The sequence below is a fragment of the Acinonyx jubatus genome, chromosome E2, assembly GCF_027475565.1.
Source record: "Acinonyx jubatus isolate Ajub_Pintada_27869175 chromosome E2, VMU_Ajub_asm_v1.0, whole genome shotgun sequence".
NCBI classification, from domain to species: Eukaryota; Metazoa; Chordata; class Mammalia; order Carnivora; family Felidae; genus Acinonyx; species Acinonyx jubatus.
This window is the reverse complement of record NC_069396.1, coordinates 54,994,850-55,017,735: the sequence shown is the minus strand read 5'-3', so window position 1 is coordinate 55,017,735 and position 22,886 is coordinate 54,994,850. Positions and strand designations below refer to the sequence as shown.

Sequence of the window (22,886 nt, the reverse complement as noted above, 5' to 3'; positions counted from 1 at the left end):
GCCAAATTATGGAAAAAGCCCAAAGGTCCATCAACTGAAGAATGGATAAAGAAGATGTGGTATATATATGCAATGGAATACTCCTTGGCAATGAAAAAGAATGAAATCTTGTCATTTGCAACTACGTGGATGGAACTGGAGGGTATTATGCTAAGTGAAATAAGTCAATCAGAGAAAAACAGATATATGATTTCACTCATATGTGGAATTTGAAAAACTAAACAGAAAGGGAGAAAGGAAGGAAAAATAACTTACAAACGGAGAGGGAGGCAAACCATAAGAGACCCTTAAATACAGACATCAAGCTGTGGGTTGAAGGGGGTGGGGGACTGGGGGGAGCGGGGGAGGTGGGTGATAGGCATGGAGGAGGGCACTTGTTGAGAGAAGCACTGGATGTTGTATGTAAGTGATGAATCACAGGAATCTACTCCTGAAGCCAGGACTTCACTGCATGTTAACTAAACTAACAATTTAAATAACTGACAAAATAAAATTAAAATAATAAAATAAAAATAAAATAAAATAAAATAAAATAAATAAAATAAAATAAAATAAAATAAAATTCCTAGTAGAAAACAGAGGAAAAGCTTCATGATATTACTTTTTGCGATAATTTACCAGATATAACACCAAAGCACAGGCAACAAAAGTACAATCGGATAAACTGACTACATCAAAATCAAAAACTCCTGCACACCAAAGGACACAAATCAAAAGCTTAAAGCCAACCTATGGAACACAAGAAAAGATGTGCAAATCATATATCTGATAATAGGTTGGTATTAAGAATAAATAAGAACTCTAAAAGGGTATAGTTCCACAGTGCGTGGTCTGGGAGCAGGGAGGTCCCCATACCAAAAAACAATGCTCTGACAGCAGCTAGGTATCCTACAATTCTGACTCAGTTCTGACAATTCAACTCAAGCCTGATGTTATCTATTTGGAGGTCCCACAAGTTAAGGGCTGAGTCCTACATGACCCGCCCCCACTTCAGATGCTAATGGTAAATCCAAGTTGTCACACCTAGGCTTCTGACGGACCAGCTATAGATCTGAAGTTCCAATGAACCCCCTCCTTGGGTCTGACTTGCTAGATTGGCTCAAAGAACTCAAAGAAACATTTTACCTACTAGATTACTGGTTCATCACGAGAGGATGTAACTCTGGAACACGTAGGGCAAGGCAAGAGGAAAGGGTGCAGAGTCCTCTCCACATGGGTCACTCTCCACAAATTTCCTCTTGGTCACCAGCCCAGAAGCTCTCTGACCTCTCTCCTTTTGAGTTTTTATGGAGGCTCCATTATAGAGGCATTATCGATTAAATCACTGATCACTGCTGGCTGAACTCCATCTCCAGCCCCTTTCCTCTCCCAGAAGTCCAGGGATGGACTGAAAGTTCCAACCCTCCAATCACTTGGCTGTGTCCCCTAGCAAAAAGCCCCCCATCTTTACAGGATTTCCAAAAGTCACCTCATTAGCATAAACTAGGTTGTGCTTGAGAGGTGACTTATGAAGAACAAGACACCCATTTCATCTTTATGGCTCCTGAGCAATTTCAGGAATTGACGAGAGACCAAATTATGATCAAAGATGCTTCCATTGTGGGGCGCCTGGGTGGCGCAGTCGGTTAAGCATCCGACTTTGGCTCAGGTCATGATCTCGCGGTCTGAGTTCGAGCCCCACGTCGGGCTCTGTACTGACAGCTCAGAGCCTGGAGCCTGCTTCAGATTCTGTGTCTCCCTGACACTACGCCCCTCCCCCACTTGTGTTCTGTCTCTGTCTCTCAAAAATAAATAAATGTAAAAAAAAAAAATTAAAAAAAAAGATGTTCCCATTGCTCTTATTGCTCAGGAAATTCCAAGGGTTTTAGAAGTTCTGCGCAAGAAACACGAATGAAGACCAAACAGATTTCTTATTACGAATCACAATATCACAAACTCCTACAGCTCAACAAAAACAGAACCCACAAATATTCTGATTAAATAATGGGCAAAGGACTTTGGAACCAACATTTCTCCACAGATGATATACAAATGGCCAACAAACTTATGAAATGATGTTCAGTATCACTGACCATTAGAGAAATGCAAATCTAAACCGCAATGAGATTATCACTCACACTCATTAGGATAGCTACTATCGAAGAAACAGAAAATACTAAGTGTTAGCGAAGATGGGGAAAAATGGGAATTCTTATGCAATGTTCATCAGCAAGTAAAATATAGATGGAAAATATCAGGACAGTTACTTGAAAATTAAAAATTAAATTACCATACACTGTGAGCTGAATGTTTGTGCCCCCTAAAATTTCTATGTTAAAATCTAATCCCCAAGGTGATATATTTGAAGGTGGTGGCTTTGGGAAGTAATGAAGTCATCAGGATGGAGCCCACATAAATGGGATTAGTGCCATTACAAGAGGCCAGACAGCCAGCTCTTTCTCGTATCATGTGAAGATACAAGCAGTCAGCAGCAGCTTGTGGTCAGGAAGGGGGTCCTCACCAGAACCCAAGCATGCTGGCACCCTGATCTTTGACTTCCCATCTCCAGCACTGTGCAAAACAAATGGAACAACTGTTGTAAGCCACCCAGTTTTTGGTATTTTGTTACAAGTGCCTGAACAGACTAAGAAAGAAAATTGTCTTGATCGTGAGAAGTAGGGAGCTTCTGCAACAAATACCTAAAAATGGGGATGTGGCTGTGAACTGGGTCACGGGTAAAGGTGCATGCTGGAAGCTGAGAATGTCACAAAGGGAATTTTAAATGTGATTCTGGTATAGGCTCCAAGACAAAAAGAAGAGAGCTGAACACAGTTCTCTTGGCCGAACTGCATTCATGCTCTATTGTCTTGTGGAAAGTAGAACTTGCAAGCAATGCCATTGCTCTTCAGCTGAGATTTCTAAGCCAAGACGCTTGGTTCCTCATGACTGCTAATGGTGAAACAAGACCAAAGAAATAACTTGAAGATAAAATTATCAAGCAAAAAGAGACTATAGAACTTCAAGATTTTGAAAATTCCCAGCCTAACCATTTTGCAAAAAAGGAGAAAGCATGTTTGGAAGAGAAAAGGGTGTGGCCCAAAAGACCCCGAATAGCCAAAGGAATGTTGAACAAGAAAATCAAAGTGGGAGGCATCACAATCCCAGACTTTAGCCTCTACTACAAAGCTGTAATCATCAAGACAGCATGGTACTGGCACAAAAACAGACACATAGACCAATGGAATAGAATAGAGAACCCAGAATTGGACCCACAGATGTATGGCCAATTAATCTTTGGCAAAGCAGAAAAGAGGATCCAATGGAAAAAAGACAGTCTGTTTAGCAAATGGTGCTGGGAGAACTGGATGGCAAAATGCAGAAGAATGAAACTAGACCACTTTCTCACACCACACACAAAAATAAACTCAAAATGGATGAAAGACTTAAACGTGAGACAGGAAACCATCAAAAACCTTAGAGGAGAAAACAGGCAACAACCTTTTTGACATAAGCTGCAGCAATATCTTGCTCAACACATCTCCAAAGGCAAGGAAATTAAAAGCAAAAATGAACTATTGGGACCTCATGAAGATAAAAAGCTTCTGCACTGCAGAGGGAACAATCAACAAAACTAAAAGGCAACCAATGGAATGGGAAAAGATATTTGCAAATGACATATCGGATAAAGGGCCAGTATCCAAAATTTATAAAGAACTTACCAACTCAACACCTGAAAAACAAATAATCCACTGAAGAAATGGGCAGAAGACATGAACAGACACTTTTCCAAAAGAGACAACCAGATGGCCAACAGACAAATGAAAAGATGGTCAACGTCACTCATCATCAGGGAAATACAAGTCAAACCACACTGAGATACCACCTTACACCACTCAAGAGTGGCTAAAATTAACAACTCAGGAAACAACAGGTGCTGGCGAGGATGTGGAGAAAGGGGATCCCTCTTGCACTGTTGGTGGGAATGCAAACTGGTGCAGCCACTCTGGAAAAACAGTGTGTAGGTTCCTCAAAAAATTAAAACTAGAACTACCCACAAGCCAGCAATAGCACTACTAGGAATTTATCCAAAGGATACAGGAGTGCTGATTCGTAGGGGCACATGTATCCCAATGTTTATAGCAGTGCTTTCAACAAGATCCAAATTATGGAAAGAGCCTAAATGTCCATCAACTGATGAGTGGATAAAGAAGATGTGGTTTGATACATACAATGGAATACTACTTCGCAATGAGAAAGAAGGAAATCCTGCCATTTGCAGCAACGTGGATGGAACTGGAGGGTATTACGCTAAGTGAAATAAGTCAGTCAGAGAAAGACATATACCATATGTTTTCACTCATATGGGGAACTTGAGAAACTTAAGACCATGGGGGAAGGAAAGGGGAAAAAAAATAGTTACAAACAGAGAGGAAGGGAGGCAAACCATAAGAGGCTCTTAAATACAGAGAACAAACTGACGGTTGATGGGGTGGGAGGGGAAAATGAGTGAGGGGCACTGAGGAGGGCACTTGTTGCGATGAGCACTGGGTGTTGTATGTAAGTGATGAATCATGGGAATCTACCCCCAAAACCAAGAGCACACTGTATACACTGTATGTTAGCCAACCCGACAATAAATTATATTAAAAAAAAAAAAGGAATAGAGTATGGCCAAGCTGTTTGATAAGATCAGAATGAGTGTGTTTTGCAGGGTTTTTCAGATTCCACGTGTATGTGAAATCTTATGAGGTATTTCTCAGTCTAATTTACTTCACTTGGCATAATACATTCTAGGCCCATCCACGTTGTTGTATATGGCACAATACCATCCTTTTTTATGGCCGTGTAACATTCCACTCTAAAATACCACATCTTCCTTATCCATTTGTGTATTAACGGACCCTTAGGTTGCTTCCCTGTCTTGGCCAGTAAATAATGCTGCAATAAACATAGGGGTGCATTCGTAATCTTTTCAAACTAGTGTTTTCATTTTCTTTGGGTAAATACCTAGTAGTAGAATTATTGGATCATACGGTATTTCTTTTTTTAATATTTCGAGGAATCTCCATACTGCTTTCCAGAGTGGCTGTACCAATTTACACTGCCACCAACAGTGCACAAGGTTCCTTTTCCTCTACATTTTCATCAGCACTTGTTATTTCTCATCTTTGATTTTAGCCCATTCTGACAAATTTAAGATGATAGCTCATTGTGGTTTTGACTTGCAATTCCCTGATAATGAGTGGTGGTGAGCATCTTTCCATGTGTCTGTTGGCCTTTGGGAAAATGCCTATTCATGTCTTCTGTCCCTTTTAAAAATAAAACAAAAAGTAGAATCAGATCTATAAATATAAGAACTGATGGTTGACGAGAGGAGGGGAATAGGGAGGTGGGCAAAATGACTGAAGGGGAGTGGGAGATACAAATTTCTAGTTATGAAATAAATGTCATGAGAATAAAAGGCACAGCATAAGGAATACAGTCAATGATACTGTGATAATGTTGTATGGTGACAGATGGTAGCTACACTGGTGAGCACAACATAACACACAAACTTGAATCGCTATGCTGTACACATGAAACTAATATAAAGTTGTGTGTCAACTATACTCATGTTTAAACATTAAAAAAAAAAAAAGATTAGTGAGTGTCAACTATGGACCTTATCAACTACTATAGCAGGAAAACTGCCGGTGTGAAGTGAAGGGAAAGAAAATGGAAAGGAATAAAGGAAGACGGCCAGACTTTACAGAACAGAACCATAAAGCTATTTCTCTGCAAATTTTCTCTATTCTTCAACACAAAGGAGGAGTGACCTCAAGGCACTTCAGAGATGATTGGGCCTGCCTCTTCACTTTCTTTTTTTTTTTTTTTACATTTATGTATTTTTGAGAGACAGAGCACAGTGGGGGAGGGGCAGAGAGAGAGGGAGACACAGAATCCCAACCAGGCTCCAGGCTCCGAGCTGACAGCACAGAGCCCAGTGCGGGGATCAAACCCACAAACCGCGAGATCATGACCTGAGCCAAAGTTGGACACTAGCCCGACTGAGCCACCCAGGCGCCCCTGCCTCTTCACTTTCAACAGGCCAGATGACCTCCCCGCAAAACTGGGTTTTCAACCCCTGCTCAGTAGAACCTGGGGGGTGGTGCGGGACCCTGCCTGGTGGAGCTGGGTCTAGCAGTAGGACTGCTGTCCAACTGGCCTGGAGGGCAGAGCATGGAGGCAAAGAGGATTATTTTCAAGCCTTCAGATCTCATGGATCTTGCTAGGTTTTGGACTTGCCTGGGATCAACCTGTGCTTCTCCCCCATTTCTGCTTATTGAATGGTATTGTCTACCCTATGCCTGTCCCACCACTGTATTCCGGAAGTACACAATTACTCCATTCTACAGGTTCACAGCTGGAGAGGATTTTTTGCCTCAAGTCTCACCCATATCTGATTTAGAATGTTTAGATTAGGTTTTAGACTACAGACTTTAGAGCTGATGCTAGAACGAGTTGACTTGTAGGGGTGGTGGGATAGAATGCATGTATTTGGCATATGGGAAGTACATGAAACTTGGGGAGGGGGGTGAGAGCAGAATGTTGTAGATTAAACACTGGTGTTCCTCTAAAATTCATTATGTTGAAACCTTCCAAAATACAACGGGGGCCTATGGGCAGTGACCAGTCCATGATGGTGGAGCCCTCATGAGTATCATCAGTGTCCTTACAAGAGAGATCACAGAGAGCTATCTCTCTCTGTTTCTGCTATGGGAGGGGACAATGAGAAGTCACCCATCTGCAACCCATCAGAAGGTCTTCCTCAGAGCCTAACCATGCTGGCACCCTGATTTCAGACTTCTGGCCTCCAGAACTGTAAGAAATAAATTTTGTTAATAAGCCACCCATTCTATAGTACTTTGTTATAGGACACCAAACTAAGATACCATATAATCTAGCATTTCCACTTCTGGGTGCGTACACAAAAAAAGTGAAAGCAGGACCTCAAAGAGATGTTTGCATACCCATGTTCATAGAAGCATTATTCAAAATAGCCAAGAGGTAGGGGCGCCTGGGTGGCTCAGTAGGTTAAGTGTCCAACTCTTGATTTTGGCTCAGGCCATGATCTCACAGTTCGCAAGATTGAGCCCTTGCACTGAGCTCTGTGCTGACAGTTTGCTTAGTGTTCTCTCTCTCCCTCTCTCTCTGTCCCTCCCTGCTCTGTCTCTCAAAATAATACACTTAAAAAAAAATAGCGAAGGGCACCTGGTTGACTCAGTTGGTTGAATGTCTGACTCTTGATTTCGGCTCAGGTCATGATCTCACAGTTCATGAGATCAAGCCCCACGTTGGGCTCCGTGCTATCAACACAGAACCTGCTTGGGATTCTCTCTCTCCCTCTCACTGCCCCTCCTCTGCTCTGTCTCTCAAAATAAATAAACAAACATAAAAAAAATAATAACCAAGAGATAGAAGCAACTCAAATGTCTACTGATTGAGGAGCGCACAAATAAAATGTGGTATATACACATAATGAAATATTATTCAGCCTTAAAAAGACACTTGGGACGCCTGAGTGGCTCAGTCGGTTAAGGGTCTGACTTTGGCTCAGGTCATGAGCTCACGGTTCATGGGTTCAAGCCCCACGTCAGGCTCTGTGCTAACAGCTCAGAGCCTGGAACCATTTCAGATTCTCTTTCTCCCTCTTTCTCTGTCCCTCCTCCACTTATGTGAAGTATCTAAAATAGTCCAATTCACAAAAACAGAAAGTAAAATGGTGTTCACCAGGCTGTGGGTAGAGAAGAAAATAAGTGGAAAACAAGTGAATTTAAATACTCGTGGTAATCAACTGAATCTACATTCAAACAAGAAAAATATGGCATATTTTAACTCTAGTAAGCTCAAATGATGGAAAATATTATGAAAGTTATCTGAAACAATAGAGAGAGACATGAGGTCAGGTGCCCCTCCTGTAGGTATTACTAAATGCCAAGCTATTATTATGAATCCATGAAACTTAATGTGCACTTATCCAAAATTAGTAAATCAGACTTCATAAATATGACCAGGAGAACAAAAGTAAGCTTACGGAGAGCAGAGGAAATAAGCGAATGGCCCGCTGCGGGAAGGACTTGTGACACAGGACACCATAAGCAGCAGCAGGTTCATGCAGAAACAACTTCTCCTCCCTGGAGGAGGTCCGCGGGCAGAGAGGAGGCGGGCAGCATACACAGCAAACGAGAGCCAGAGAACAACAGGAAAGCACAAGACGGTGGGACACCAGGGACCAGATGCACCTTCTATGAAGTTCAGATGGAAACCCAAAATAGTGTTCGTGTGTTCACTCATGAATGCAATTTACAGAAATTTAGAAATTTTGCAGAAAATATAAGTGTCATAAGCAACAGTGGAAGAGAAGTCAATAAAGTATAAGAAATGTGCTAAGTTTTCTGTAAAACACAATGATATTTACGTATCAATTCAATATACTGATATGAACATGATGAATCTAGACAGGGAGAGTAATTTTTAGAACACAGCAGTTACAACAAGAAATTAAGTCAGTAAAATTTACACAAACTCAACAAGTTATGCACAAAAAACTGAAAACATACTATAAAAAAAGCAATAAATCTTACATGACAAATTAATGGTATTTCTGGGATTTGTACAGTACAAATATAAAATATACATGTTTTTAAGATATCTAAAATTCCCAATTTAATAAATTTAATTCACAAAAGTGTAACTTGATATTAGGTACTAGGTCAGGTGAGGACAAGTAGAAAAAATAATTCAGACTATCTTTTCAACATATTCCAGGGTTTGTGCTGGATTTAGGGAACCTGTTGCTGAGCCATACCCTGAAAACTAAAGACGGAAATAGTGTAAAATATTTAAAACAATATCTGTTCCCCAATTCAACACTCCCACTTACAAATATAAAACAAAGAACACTACTGGTAGCACCAGAAATTCACAATTGATGATTAAATAATAAAAATCAAGTTCTTGGGTGCTTGGGTGGCTCAGTTGGTTAAGCATCCAACTCTTGATTTTGGCTTCAGCCTTGATCTCACAGTTCGTGAGTTTAAGCCCCATGTTGGGCTCTGTGCTTTCAGCGAGAAGCTGCTTGGGATATTCTCTCCCCCTCTCTCTCTCCCCTTCTCTCTCTCTCTCTCTCTCTCTCTCTCAAAATAACTTAAAAAAAATCAAGTTCCTTTACAATGCATAGAAATGGACAAGATGAAAGGAAAAAGTGGCTTAAAGGAAACGTATTACGGTGAACTTCATTAAAGTCATCGCTCAGCTTCAGCAACTCCCTCATTAAGATGCTGCATAATTATACCTGTTGAGGTAGAATGAACAACGGTCTGCAGAGGGGATGGCAAAGGCAACATGAACAACAGTCAACAGCCTCAGACATATGAGAACATGAACATGGACAACACTGCCCCAGGACAGATTCCTGTTTCGTTTATTGTGGCTCAAAGGGATGAATTAGCATCTAATGAACAACGTTGTCACAGAGCCCTTGAGAGATAATGTGACACACCTCAAAAACCGGAAAGAAAACTGGAATCACTGGTCCAGTCAGGATCTCGTGATACTTTCCATCTCAGTATCCAGGGCATATGCTGACCAGTCTAACCAGTAGCTTCAAGAGGTGCTTCTGTAGGAAGCAGACTATTATTAGAACACGGTAGTCAAAGTGTTCTTGGTCAAGAATTTTCTGTACCAAGTAAACCCACTCCACAGAAGACTCCACCAGAAGCAGTCCATAACCTAAAAGTGGACTACCACAGCAAAAAAAAAAAAAAAAAAAAAAAAGGACGAAATTTCAGACTCTAGGGATGTGTTTTCCAAAAGCAAATTTCAGAGGCAAAATCACGCAGACTTAAGAAAAATGAAATCGTTGCCAAACTAGGTAGAGAGGTGGAAGAGAGAGAAAATACAAGATGTCAGGGCCAGGTGATGGAGGATCTTGACACGGGACTGTGCCCTCCACCCACAGACACTAAGCTAAAAGCTGAAATGCGCTCCCATGTAGGACAGGGGATCAAAAAGAGCTTTCTGCCAACTGTCTTCACACATCTGAGTAAAAAATCTCGTAAGATCCAACCCACCTCCCCATTTCATGTGCCCCTGAAGTGTGGCAGAAGCAGAATGGAAGCTATGGCTAAGGAACCTGAACAGGCAGACAGGGCTCAAGAGGGCGCCATGCAGCTTCCAGGGAGCCTGATGGAAGGAAGGCAAGAGCAGCCAGTGTCTTCCCTGCTGATCAGGTCTCCCAGGGACAGCCAATGGGTGTGGCACGAGGGCAGGTGCAAGAGTCAGGACTACGGAGTCCTCAGCTCTGAGCCACGTGGACGAAGACCCGAGCATCTGATGGCATCAAGCCCAGAAGGAGAGATCCCCTTTGAAACGGCCCTCCCATGCCCTGCAAAGTCAAGGACCAAAGCAATCACTGCACCAGGTCACTGTGTGTGGATCACGGATCGCGGCGTTTGTGTTCGTCTCTGCGGGAGCTGCAGCACGCTGGAGGGTGAAAGGGTCAACCTCACACATCTGAAGACCGAGTGATAAGCGAGGGAGGAGAAAAATGTCCTCCAAGTGTTCATAAGAAAAAAGCCTTTGTTTTCCCATAGAACTCTCCCACTGCAGAGAGTTTCTCAAACACCATTTTTTTTAGTTTATTTATCTTGAGAGAGAGAGAGCACATGAGTGGCAGAGGGGCTGAGAGAGGGAGAGAGAATCCCAAGTGGGCTCGGATGTGGGGCTCAAACTCACGAAACTCTGAGATCACAACCTGAGCCGAAACCAAGAGTCAGATGCTTAACCGACTGAGCCACCCAGGCGCCCCTCTCAAACACTATTAATGTGCGGCCTCCTCTCTGCCCTTCTTTCCCTTGCTCCAAAAAGGACGTAATATTCAGGTCAAACACACATATTCCTCCTTATAAGAAGAAAGGAAGGTGAACGTGATGTGCTATGGCTTTTCCAGAATCTTCGCTTTTTGTTCAGCTGAGGAGAGAGGACATCACAGAGGGATCTGGAAAGATCATTTCACAAACTCCTCCACTGCCTGCCTCCTTCTGAGAGCGCAGGCAACAGGAACGCAGAGATACAGCTCTCTTCCCAAATTACTGAATCCAAAGCGCACGGGAAGCAAATAGGGAACTGGCTATTTAAATTTTTTTTTGAACATTTGTTTATTATTATTGAGAGACAGACAGAGACAGAGCATGAGCATGGGAGGGTCAGAGAGACGAGGAAACACATAATCTGAAGCAGGCTCCAGGCTCTGAGCTGTCAGCACAGAGCCCGATGTGCAGCTCGAACTCACAAACCACAAGATCATGACCTGAGCCGAAGTCACGCTTAACTGACTGAGCCACCCAGGTGCCCCGGAAACTGGCTATTTTAGAAGCCTGCCATTTGGTTTTATGCATTCTTAAACTCCAGAACAACTCCTGATGTATCATCTGAAAAAACAGGAAAGTAAAAGTCCAGCTGCCACATGAGGCTTTTCAATTCTGAGGCAACAGGGCTTCAAACTCAGGCAAGTAAGGCAGGGGCTCCTAGGAGGCAAACTAAGGAAAAATGCAAAGATACCCAAGGGCAGATCCCCACTTCTGAACAGACATTGTCCTCACCCAGGGAGACCAGGTCCCTGTACAAGGCCCTCTGAGCGGGGTCCAGGCACACCCATTCCTCCTGAGAGAATTCTATGGCCACATCCTTGAAGGTCAATCATCCCTGAAATGAAAACACACTTCACCAAGAGGCCATGGGGTGAGTTCTTCACACAAAATGAGAAGAGAGAGGTGCGTAAGTATCAATTTGGTTAAAGTGACGGTCCAACAGACCCATGTTAAGGTATTTTAAGCAACTTATGTGCCTCTAACTTTAAGTTCTTATGCATTTCCATAAGAGATTATAATACCCTCCAAGTAAGTAGGGATTTCTCATTTTTGTGGACAATACATGAAGAATACACCTAAAAAATCCCAATACTACACTGTCTATACACAGTATTAGATACTATGTTCTACACACAGAGTGATACTATCTAGATGAGCTACGGCACGAGTGCTATCTGCAGAGATGACAACATTCACAGTGGCTTTAAAGAGAAGTTAGAATTTAAAAACAGTGATGAGGGGGCACCTGGTGGCTCAGTTGGTTAAGTGTCTGACTCTTGATTTCAGCTCAGGTTGTGAGTTCAAGCCCCACATCGGGCTGTGTTTGACAGCCCAGACCCTGGAGCCTGCTTTGGATTCTGTGTCTTCCTCTCCCTCTGCCCCTCTCCCCCTTGTACTTTCTTTCTCTCTCTCTCTCAAAAATAAACATTAAAAAAATATTTTTAATTAAAAATTAAAATGAAATCAATAAAACTTGTGATGAGGATAGCAATGGCAATGACTTCAAAGCTTCTGACCCTTCCTACGTGCTAGGTATTACTCTAAAGGCTTCACATGTACCAAGCTGGTATCAGCAGAACAGCTCACTGGGGGAAGATGTGCTCCCATCCTATGGAGGGGAAGACTCATACTGGTCGGAGGCACTCTAGGAAACTCTCCTCTGGTCAAAGAGCTAAGAATGACACAGCGAGCACACGAGCTCAGGTAGTCAGGTTTTAGAACTGAAACTCAAGAACTAAGTAGTTCAGTAACGGAGCATTACAAGTACACAGACAGAGGCTTCTTGAAACAAGCTCAAAGTTTATGACATCAAACTGCATAAAAGGTCCTCATAGACGCTGCATGCACAGAAACACTGCTATTCTTATCATTACCTAAATCATTAGCCTGATAGCGTAGAAAGAATTTAAGGCCATGGAATATACTTAAGATATAATTTCAATGGCTAAAAACTATGAAACTTATTTATGGAATGTCTTTATAAAAACCATGAGCCTGGGTGGCTCAGTCGGTTAAGTGTCCGACTTCAGCTCAGGTCACGATCTTGCAGTCCATGAGTTCGAGCCCTGCGTTGGGCTCTGGGCTGATGGCTCAGAGCCTGGAGCCTGCTTCCGATTCTGTGTCTCCCTCTCTCTCTGCCCCTCCCCTGTTCATGTTCTGTCTCTCTCTGTCTCAAAAATAAATAAACGTTAAAAAAAATTAAAAAAAAAAAACCCATGGACTTACACATCCATGCACTCGTACAAATTAACTGAAATATGAGGTGTGGTTTCTCAACATAATTTTGAATGATTTTTTTTTTTAAGAGAGAACATGGGCAGGGGAGTGAGGCAGAGGGGGAGAAAGAGAAACTTTTTTTTTTAAGTTTTTAAAATTTATTTTGAGAAAGAGTGTGAGAGGAGGAGGGGCAGAGAGAGAGGGAGCGAGAGAATATCTCAAACAGGCTCTGTGATTTGTGTGCAGAGCCTGATGTGGTATTCAAACTCACAAACCGTGAGATCATAGATCATGACCTGAGCTGAAATCAAGAGTTGGAAGCTACCCAACCGAGCCACCCAGGTGCCTGAAAGAGAGAGAGAGAGAGAGAGAGAGAGAGAGAGAGAGAATCTTAAGCAGTCTCCATGCTCAGCGCACAGCCCAACACAAGGCTCGATCCCATGACCCTGGGATCATGACCTAAGCTGAAATCAAGAGTTAGATGCTCAACTTACTGAGCCCCCCAGGCACCCCAAAAGAAAGGTTTTAAATGGCTGTTTTTATAGTAAACAAACACAGAATCCACCAGTGGTTTTTGAGAGAGAGAGAGAGAGAGAGTGTGTCTGCTCAAGGGAGGGCAGAGAGAGACAGAGAAATAATCTCAAGTAGGCTTCACGGTCAGCGCAGAGCCCAACACAGGGCTCACTGCCACGACTCTGGGATCATGACCTGAGGTGAAATCAAGAGTCAAGACACTCAACCAACTGAGCCACCCGAGTGCCCCCATTATCATTTTTATTCACGTGTATTTCAGCATGTTTGGGAAGATTAAAACGTATATATTGTACTTCATTCGGTTTGTCAATATGACTATACAGTAGGCTAGTAAAGAGAGGGCACAAACATGAAAAAATAAAGAATACTTTAACTCCAATCTCCATAAAATACCTGCATTCAAAAATATAAATACAATTATATGCATTTAAACGTAGGTGTGTAGGCATTAACAAACACCAAAGAGAGTTTGTTTATTCCACTAATAAAACGATGGTTCGAGATTAGAAGAGTTACCGGTGTTATGATATGCAGTACCTGAACAGATTCAGGTTTAAAAACATATCACAGTAATAGACACTTGAAAAAAATGACAAAAAGGAAATCGATGATTAAACTATCATTAAGCAAGAACATTTCACCAAATGTCATGACCAGTCGAGAATGCTGGATGCATTTGCTCTGAAATTTCGGGGGAGGAAAGGGGGTTGGCCGGGGCTCCTGCCATTCGCCCAGCCAGCCTGAGCAGGCATCAGCAGAAGAAGTTAAAGGAGGTAAAAATAGTGAGTGAGTGAGAGAGAGAGAGAGAGAGAGAGAGAGAGAGAGAGTGTGTGTGTGTCAAGGAGCTGAAACTGTTGAAATTCACAGATCTAAGGATGGAAACAGGCTAAAAGGGCAAGAGGGAGAACGATATTTCATGCAAGCAGGATCCTAAAGACAGCAGAGGTGGTTATATCCTATCAGACAGAAGAGACTATAAGACAAAACGGTCGCAAGAGGGGAAGGACATCATGATAAGAAGATTGGCTCACCAGGAAGACAGCACAACGGTAAACACACAGGCATGTGACATTAGAGCCCCCAGATGTATTAAGGAAATAATAACAGTATGGGGTGCCTGGGTGGCTCAGTCGGTTAAGCGTCCGACTTCAGCTCAGGTCACGATCTCCCGGTCCGTGAGTTCGAGCCCCCCGTCGGGCTCTGGGCTGACGGCTCGGAGCCTGGAGGCTGCTTCCGATTCTGTGTCTCCCTCTCTCTCTGCCCCTCCCCCATTCATGCTCCGTCTCTCTCTGTCTCAAAAATAAATAAATGTTAAAAAAACTTTTTTTAATAAAAATAAAAAATAAAAAAATAAAAAGAAATAATAACAGTAGACTTCAGTACCCAGTTTCAGAAGATCCAGAAGGAGACAGAAGACCTGAACAGCACTCTCAGCAAGTGCACCTACCAGACAGACGGAACACCACAGCCAGCAACAGCAGAACACGGTCTTCTTAAAGCACACGTGACGTCACGCCAGAAAACAAATCTTAGCAAATTTAAGAAGGCTGAAATCATAAAGAGCATCTTCTCTAACACTGAATTGAAACTAAAAGCAAATAGCAAAAAGGAAACAACTCATTTTTTCTATAATATACTTTTTTCTAATTGCTTATTTTTTTAAGTAACCTCTACACCCAACATGGGGCTCGAACTCACAACCCTGTGATCAAGAGTCTACCTACTGGGCCAAACAGGAACCCCAAAACATTTTTTGTTGTTTTTTGTTTTTTGTTTTGAGAGAGAGAGAGAGAGAGAGAGAGCAAGTGAGCAAGGGGCAGAGAGAGGGACGGAAAGAGAGAGAGGGAGGGAAGGAGGGGGAGAGAGAAAGGGAGGGAGGGAGGGAGGGAGGGAGGCAGGGGGAGAGAGCAAAGTGGGGCTCATGCTTACTTGATGTGGGACGTGAACTCACAAACCATGAGACCATGACCTGAGCTGAAGTCAGATGCTTAATGACAGAGCCACCAGGTGCCCCCAAACAGCTCATTCTTAAGCAATGGGTCAAAGAAGAAACCGCAAGAGAATCTGCAAAGTGTCCGGATGAAAATGAAAAAACAACATACTGAAATGTAGGGACACTCAGAGGAGGGTCTGCAATGGTCTTGCAAGGGTCTGCAAAGGGAATGCAACACAATCAAAGTCATATACAAAAAGCACACAACCAGCCTACCCAATGGTGAGAGACTGAAAGCTTTTCCTCTAAGATAAAGAAGAAGGCAGGGGCGCCCAGGGGGCTCAGTCGGTTGAGTGTCCGACTTTGGCTCAGGTCATGCATGATCTTACAGTCCATGAGTTCGAGCGCCATATCAAGCTCTGTGCCGACAGGTCAGAGCCTGGAGCCTGCTTCAGATTCTGTGTTTCCCTCACTCTCTGCCCCTCCCCCACTCACGGTCTGTCTCTCAAAAATGAATAAATTAAAACAAATTTTTTTACGAAAAAAAAAAAAAGAAGGCGGCAGCAAGGGTCCGCACTCTCAGCATTTCCGTTCAACAGAGTACCGGAAATCCTAGCCAGAGAAATGATCAAGGAAAAGAAATAAAAGCCATCCAAATTCAGAAAGGTTGATTTCATATTTTAAAACTCATGATGAATAAAACTCTTTCCATTCCATTCCCATCATTAATATCTTAAAGGCAGGAACCCACACTTGTTCAGCTTCAAATGTAGTGTAAAAGTGGGCAGATTGCTCGCTATTGGTCTATTTTTCTAGAAGCTTCCAGGTACGTGTGGACGTTAATACAGGATTCCACGCGCCGCTTCTTTTACCCCGGTTTACAGACGGCTAACAGTGCATCCAGACGTGGCCCCTAAACAACCACTGCCTGAGCGTGAGCCCATCAGCATGTGGCCAAGCCTACTCACAGGCTCCGTGTCACTGGGTTACCATGAGCTGGAATCTAAATGGAGAGGAGGGGGCCTGGGGGAAGGCCTGGGGGAGTGTGGACGAGCACATGTCAAGAGTACTCTAGAGATCCGCAAGGCCAACAGGAAGGAGAAATGGATCCTCGACCAAGAATATGACTACGTGAGAAAACGCCATTCCTGTGGCCTCTTTCATTTTTCTTCCTCCTCTTCTGGGCCTCTTCCTCAGGCAATGTGGTTCTTTCTTAGAAGTCCACCTTAAAAGTTGAAAATTCTCTTCAAAGCTTAGAATGGCCATACCCCATTCTGTGCCACAAACACACACAGGAAGTCCTCACCACGTGGGAGAGTAAAATATTTAAAAATACATAACTGCAAAAATATAACCATTAGTGCAGATCACACTGAAAGACGGTCAGCTACAGAAATTAGCTCTGAGCAAATTTTTGTTTAATTTCAGTTTTGTTGAGGGTTTTTTGTTTTGTTTTGTTCATGAGCAAATTTCTTCATTGTAAATAGATGGACTCTTTTGGGAAAGGTTCCAAGTCTACCCAGCCATCCTTCAGTATGCAGAGAGCAGACAAAATGGAATTGAGGGGCACAGAGACTTAGTAGCTCACAGCCCACTGTTTTAAGGGATCACATAACAGAAGAAATTGGAGCATTAGGCAACTGTTAAACTAGGTTTCAAAGGCTACAAGACCATCAGCATCCTTACTAAGTACTCACTGAAACAACCTAAAAGTACGTACCAATTGCTGAAGAACTTTTCTAATATATAAGGTAAGGAGGAGAAAACACGCACTCCTCAATCTAAACCAGAAACCGATTTAAAAGGCAAATAATTTGTAATTTAAAAAAAAAAATCTAAATAATTCTTGGGAACGCAAGCTGGTGCAGCCACTCTGGAAAACAGTATGGGGGTTCCTCAAAAAAGTAAAATAGAACTACCCTACAACCCAGCAATTGCACTACCAGGCATTTTTCCAAGGGATACAGGTGTGCTGTTTCGAAGGGACACATGCACCCCCATGTTTATAGCAGCACTATCAACAATAGCCAAAGTATGGAAAGAGCCCAAATTTCCATCGATGGATGAATGGATAAAGAAGATGTGGTATATATATACAATGGAGTATTAGTCGGCAATCAAAAAGAATGAAATCTTGCCATTTGCAACTACGTGGATGGAACTGGAGGGTACTATGCTAAGTGAAATCAGTGAGAGAAAGACAAAAATCATATGACTTCACTCATAGGAGGGCTTTAAGAGACAAAACAGATGAACATAGGGAAGGGAAACAAAAATAATATAAAAACAGGGAGGGGGACAAAACATAAGAGACTCTTAAGTATGGAGAACAGAGGGTTACTAGAGGGATTGTGGGAGAGAGGATGGGCTAAATGGGTAAGGGGAATTAAGGAATCTACTCCTGAAATCATTGTTTCACTATATGCTAACTAATTTGGATGTAAATTTTTTAAAAAATCTAAGTAATTCTGGGGTCAAAGTGAAAACAAAATTAATATATCACATTGGGCGATTAAAATAAAAACTTAAAAAATATATATCATACTGAAAAAAGAATAACCTGACTTGAGTGTACAGGAGGCCACAAAAGCTTATTTCAGAAGTTAATAATTATTTATATAAGGGGCACCTGGGTGGCTCAGATGGTTGAGCTTCTGACTCAGGTCATGATCTCACTGTGAGTGAGCTGGAGCCCTGCCTTAGGCTCTGTGCTGGTGATGCGGGGCCTGCCTGGGATTCTCTCTTACTCTTCCTCTCTCTCTCAAAATAAATAAGCTTTAAAAAATTATTATTATTTATAGAAAAGTGGAATCTGAACTAAGATTTACCTCAAGCTACAAAAAGAATACTGAATTAAATGTAAGAGCAGTAGGGAGGGGGAAGTAAATCCATTACAAAAACAAAGAGAGTAAATTTAACACTCCTTTAAAAAAGGCACCAGGTAGGGGCACCTGGACGGCTCAGCTGGTTAAGCATGTGACTCTTTTTTAAAGAGTTTTTTTTTAGATGTTTATTTATTTTTGAGAGAGAGCAGGCGCACAAGAGTGCGTAAGAGTGGGGGAGGGGCGAGAGGGAGATAGAGGATTCAAGGCAGGCTCCTCACCAAGAGCAGAAGAGCGGAAGGCCCTGCTCGGGCTAGAATTCAAGGACCCTGGGATCATGACCTAAGCTGAAGTCGGACGCTGACCAACTGAACCACCCAGGTGTCCCTACTCATCCCCTAAGCAGTGGACTCGAGTTTAGCTCAAGTCGCGATCTCACAGTAAGTGAGATAGAGACCAGAGTTGGGTTCCGCACTAACAGCACAGAGCCTGCTTGGGACTCTCTCTCCCCCTCTCGGCTTCTCCCCCACGCGTGCGCACAGGCACGCGCACACACACACACACTCTCTCCCCCAAAATAAAGAAAAAAAAAAAACATTAAAAAGTATATATAAATAAATAAAAAGGCACCATGTAGTGACCAGCATTTCTCCCCTTCCCCAACCCAGGCAAAGGGGAGAGGGTGATCCACAAATGACTAAGTTACCACCACTGGCTGAATACGGTTTGCAAATGGAAATTATCTTGCGATGCAAATAAATATAAAACGCACAAGCCTTACGGCAGGTGTTTTGAAGTTCTCGTCCTCATTCACACGATTTAAACAAACTTTAAACGTATTAGATGGTAAAGCCCCAAATCAGTATTTCACAACTTAATCATCTATATCCAATTAACGCAGGCCCATCTGGATTCAGGCCCACCCTCTCTTTTCACTAAGATGTACTTTCCTCTTATTCTATCTTGTGTTTCTCTTTTTTTTTTCTGTTTCCCCCCTGGGTTTCTGCTCAGTCCGTTATCAACTCTTTCTGTCCTCTGGATTCCTTCCCTCACACCTATTCTGTCCCATTGTGCACGTGTTTCCCCTCGTTTTTATTTCTCCCCAGTCCTTCCGATTGTCCCCAGTCTCCATGCATTTCAGCCTCTTTCTTGTCCCACCTGCGCTCTTTCCCTGCTCTCCGTTATAGTCCTCTCTTCTTTCTCTGTTATACTCCCTTGGTCCCCACTCTTTGGCACCCCCAGGTAGCTATACTTCCATTCTGGTTTCTTCCTCCGCTCTCTTGTCACCTCTTTCCTCTGTCTCAACTACACCTTCCTCTGTTGGCCAAGACTTTAACTCTTTAGTCCTCTCCTCCATCTGACGTGCCTCTCACCATTGTTGCCTCCACTCCTACTCTGAACAAGGGCCTTTCCATTTTGCTCTCCTTCATCTCCCTGGAGACCGGGCTTTCCTCAAACTTCTACTTTTTCCACCTGCTACTTCCGCGTCTTATTCTGTCTCTTTGCAAAGTCCCTCACCCATCCTCTACGTTGCCTCTAGGTTTTCTTTCAATGGCTTTCTCCCAATCGCCCTCCATCACACACTGAGTAGGCGTGGGATGAAATAAGACAACCGCCTCCTGGAAGAACCACGTTTTCAAGTGGGGAGGAATTTGGGGCGAAATACACTGGGTGTCACACTAGGCAGGCCAAGTCACTCACCCCAGCGCGGAGTCAGGGGAAGAGGTGACCAGGGAGAGGGGGTTCTGGGGAACAGAAGCCGACGCGAGGAGAGGGGGCGGGGAAGTTGCCCCAGAAGGGTGGGCTCTCCAGAATCGTCGGCCCGGAGGAGGATGCGGCCTCTCCCGAGAGGCTGCAGGGACTGCCAGGCAGGGCCGACAGGGCGAGGCTGGGGCGGGGCGGGAATCCACTTCGTGGAAGGGGGCTTTTCACGACGTGAGGCGGGCGGCGGGCTCCGAAGAGAATTCCAGCAGGACACGGACGGGAAAGCCGGTGTCTGCGTGGCCCGAACGCGGAAACGCCGGGGACAGGGGCCAGTTTAGCTGCGATTTTAAACAGAAAGGGACGCGCCCCCGGCCTCCCAATGTGACGTCTGAATTTACTTGGGGTGCGGTGGCGAATGCGAGGATTTTAAGACCCGTAGCGATACCCAGACCCCGGCTTTGGAGGAGAGGGGACTGCAAAGAGCAGGTTTAAACTATAAAGACGGAAACTCACACTCAACAGCGAAACTTTTGCTCCGCGCTATCCGCTTCCGGGTCTACAGGAACCCGAGGGCGCGGGCAATAAAAAGACGAGGGGGGCCGTGTGTAGGAGGGGCCTAAGGGGGGCGTGGCCGTCAGGGGCGGGGCGTGAAGTGGTGAGGCCTCAGCAGGTATCGCGATGGGGGCAGGACAGAGCCGGTGAGGGGCGGGACCCGAAGGGAGGTGAGGCCTCCGCAGGAGCGGGACGAAGCTGGGGAGGGGGCCGGGCTTCGGAGAGCCCGTCAGGGGGCGGAGCGTGGAAGGAGGCTAGACCACAAGGGGGCAGGTACGGTGAGGGGGCAGGTACCGCGAGGGGGCAGGTACCGCGAGGCGGCAGGTATATGGCGGGTGTCCCTCCCCTCGCTCCCAAGGTGTCTCTGCCAGGTTTAAAAATGATTCTTGAAATATCTCCAGGAGCAGCCTTGCTTCCTGCTTATTTCACGGTCTCTAACAGTTTTAAGGTAAAAGCCCGTGAAGGTGAAGCAATTTGGGGGCCAGGGAACTGGGATCCTGGTGGTCTGTGGGGACGTGGTGGGTGCAGGAACATTTGTAGTTAGGATCAATTTAAGTAGTTTAATTACACAGCTGGAGCTGTTTGTGTCGGGCTTACAAACTAGAATGTAAAATTCAAAACTCTCTGGAGAGAAAGGGCAATTCCATACGGACACCCAACAAAATGGCATTGCTTTTTCAATTCCCCAATCACCCAGGAGGCCAAACTCAACGCTGTGCTCAGTTCCGAAGACTTGCATAGGGACGAGATCAGAGGAAAGAGGCGTGGAGGGCGAAGGCATACATAATTTGGGTTGCCAACCACTGCTTTAGGAAGAACACTAACTTTTTAAAAAATGTTATAAATTGCCTTGCTGTCGTTTATGTTTGTTATAACAATTTATTCTGTTACACGCTTGAGATGACTTACCTTCAAATACCTGAGTTTAACTTTACATCATAATATACTTAAATCAGTATCTAAATATAATTTCAAAATCACTACACATACCTTCTCAAAGTACAAGGTTTTTTATTTACAAATTGTATATTTTAGTTCTTTGCTTTCTAAATGTTTACAAAGCTTGTAACATATGTAGTCTTAGCGATTTTCACTTAAAGAATAATCAATTTTGCAATATTTCTAAAGGCACCCAGCAGGGAAGTGTATGCTCTTTTATATGAACCCTAAGGAAAGTAAAACTAGGTTATAAAACATCCAACAAACTTCTACCCTGAATAATTTTTCTGGCAGTATCTGTTAACATCTACTACAGATGTGTTTTCTCTCACCCTGCATATGGAAGATTTCAACCACGTCAAACTGACAGTCAATCAAAATACGTTTAGATAGGGAAATTAGCATATTTAAAATACTTTCAGGTAAAATTGAGCAGAATGTCTTGACATAGCACACATATGAATAAAAGAAGATCTATCATCCCATTTTTATTTTTATTTTATTCTTTTTATCCCATTTTTAAAAGATGCAGTGACACGGTGCTCCCCATAACACAGGATGAGGTACGAGCTATGTGACCTGGCTTCAGGCCCACTGGCGCATAATCCCAAAAGCAATCCCATTAGTTTGAGGACCTAGCTGGACAGGGTTTTTGCCTGCCAAAAGTGAAAGATATGACTGCTCCTTCCTTCAAATGCATTGACTTATAAAGAAATCAATAAGGGGCGCCAGGCTGGCTCAGTCCTTAGAGCATGCAACTCTTGATCTCAGGGGTTGTGAGTTCAGGCCCCAGGTTGGGTGCAGAGATTACTTAATAAATAAACTTAAAAAGAGAGAGAGAGAAACCCATTATTTAATTAAATCAACTTCATAGAAACACTGACTAGAAAAGTGGTTGCCAGGACTGGGGGGTGCGGGAAACACAGAGAGGTTGATAAAAGGGTACAAGCTTTCAGTTCTAAAACTAATAAAGACTAAGGAATTCATGTAGGACATGGCAACTACATTCTATTATATACCTGAAATCTTAGAGAACTTAAATGTTCACACACACACACACACACAATAAATATGTAAAGTAATAGATGTGACAACTACATGGGGAAAATCCTTTTAAAATCTACACATATATCAAATCATCACAATGTACATTTAAATATCATACAATTTTATTTGATAATTATACTTCATTAAATCTGGAAGAAAAAAAAAAGTAGAAAAGTTATACCAGCAGGGTCACCTGGGTGGCTCAGTTGGTTGAGTATCTGACTCTTGGTTTCAGCTCTGGTCATGGTT

General features: G+C 43.3%; 2 protein-coding genes and 1 long non-coding RNA gene across 3 annotated transcripts in view; 1 reads left to right on the top strand and 2 right to left on the bottom strand.

The window, feature by feature from the left end:
• Positions 1-22,886, top strand: part of LOC106972991 (zinc finger protein 677-like) — a 433,591-nt gene that overhangs the window by 350,883 nt on the left and 59,822 nt on the right. The window lies entirely within an intron of this gene.
• The window catches only part of LOC106973003 (zinc finger protein 665-like), a 64,237-nt gene that overhangs the window by 7,630 nt on the left and 33,721 nt on the right, over positions 1-22,886 (bottom strand). The window lies entirely within an intron of this gene.
• LOC113593323 (uncharacterized) lies at positions 11,632-20,938 on the bottom strand. Its single transcript, XR_003413426.2, has 3 exons — positions 20,613-20,938; positions 16,705-16,798; positions 11,632-11,724 (listed from the first exon to the last, which is right to left on the bottom strand). It is a non-coding gene; the product is annotated as an uncharacterized LOC113593323 (long non-coding RNA).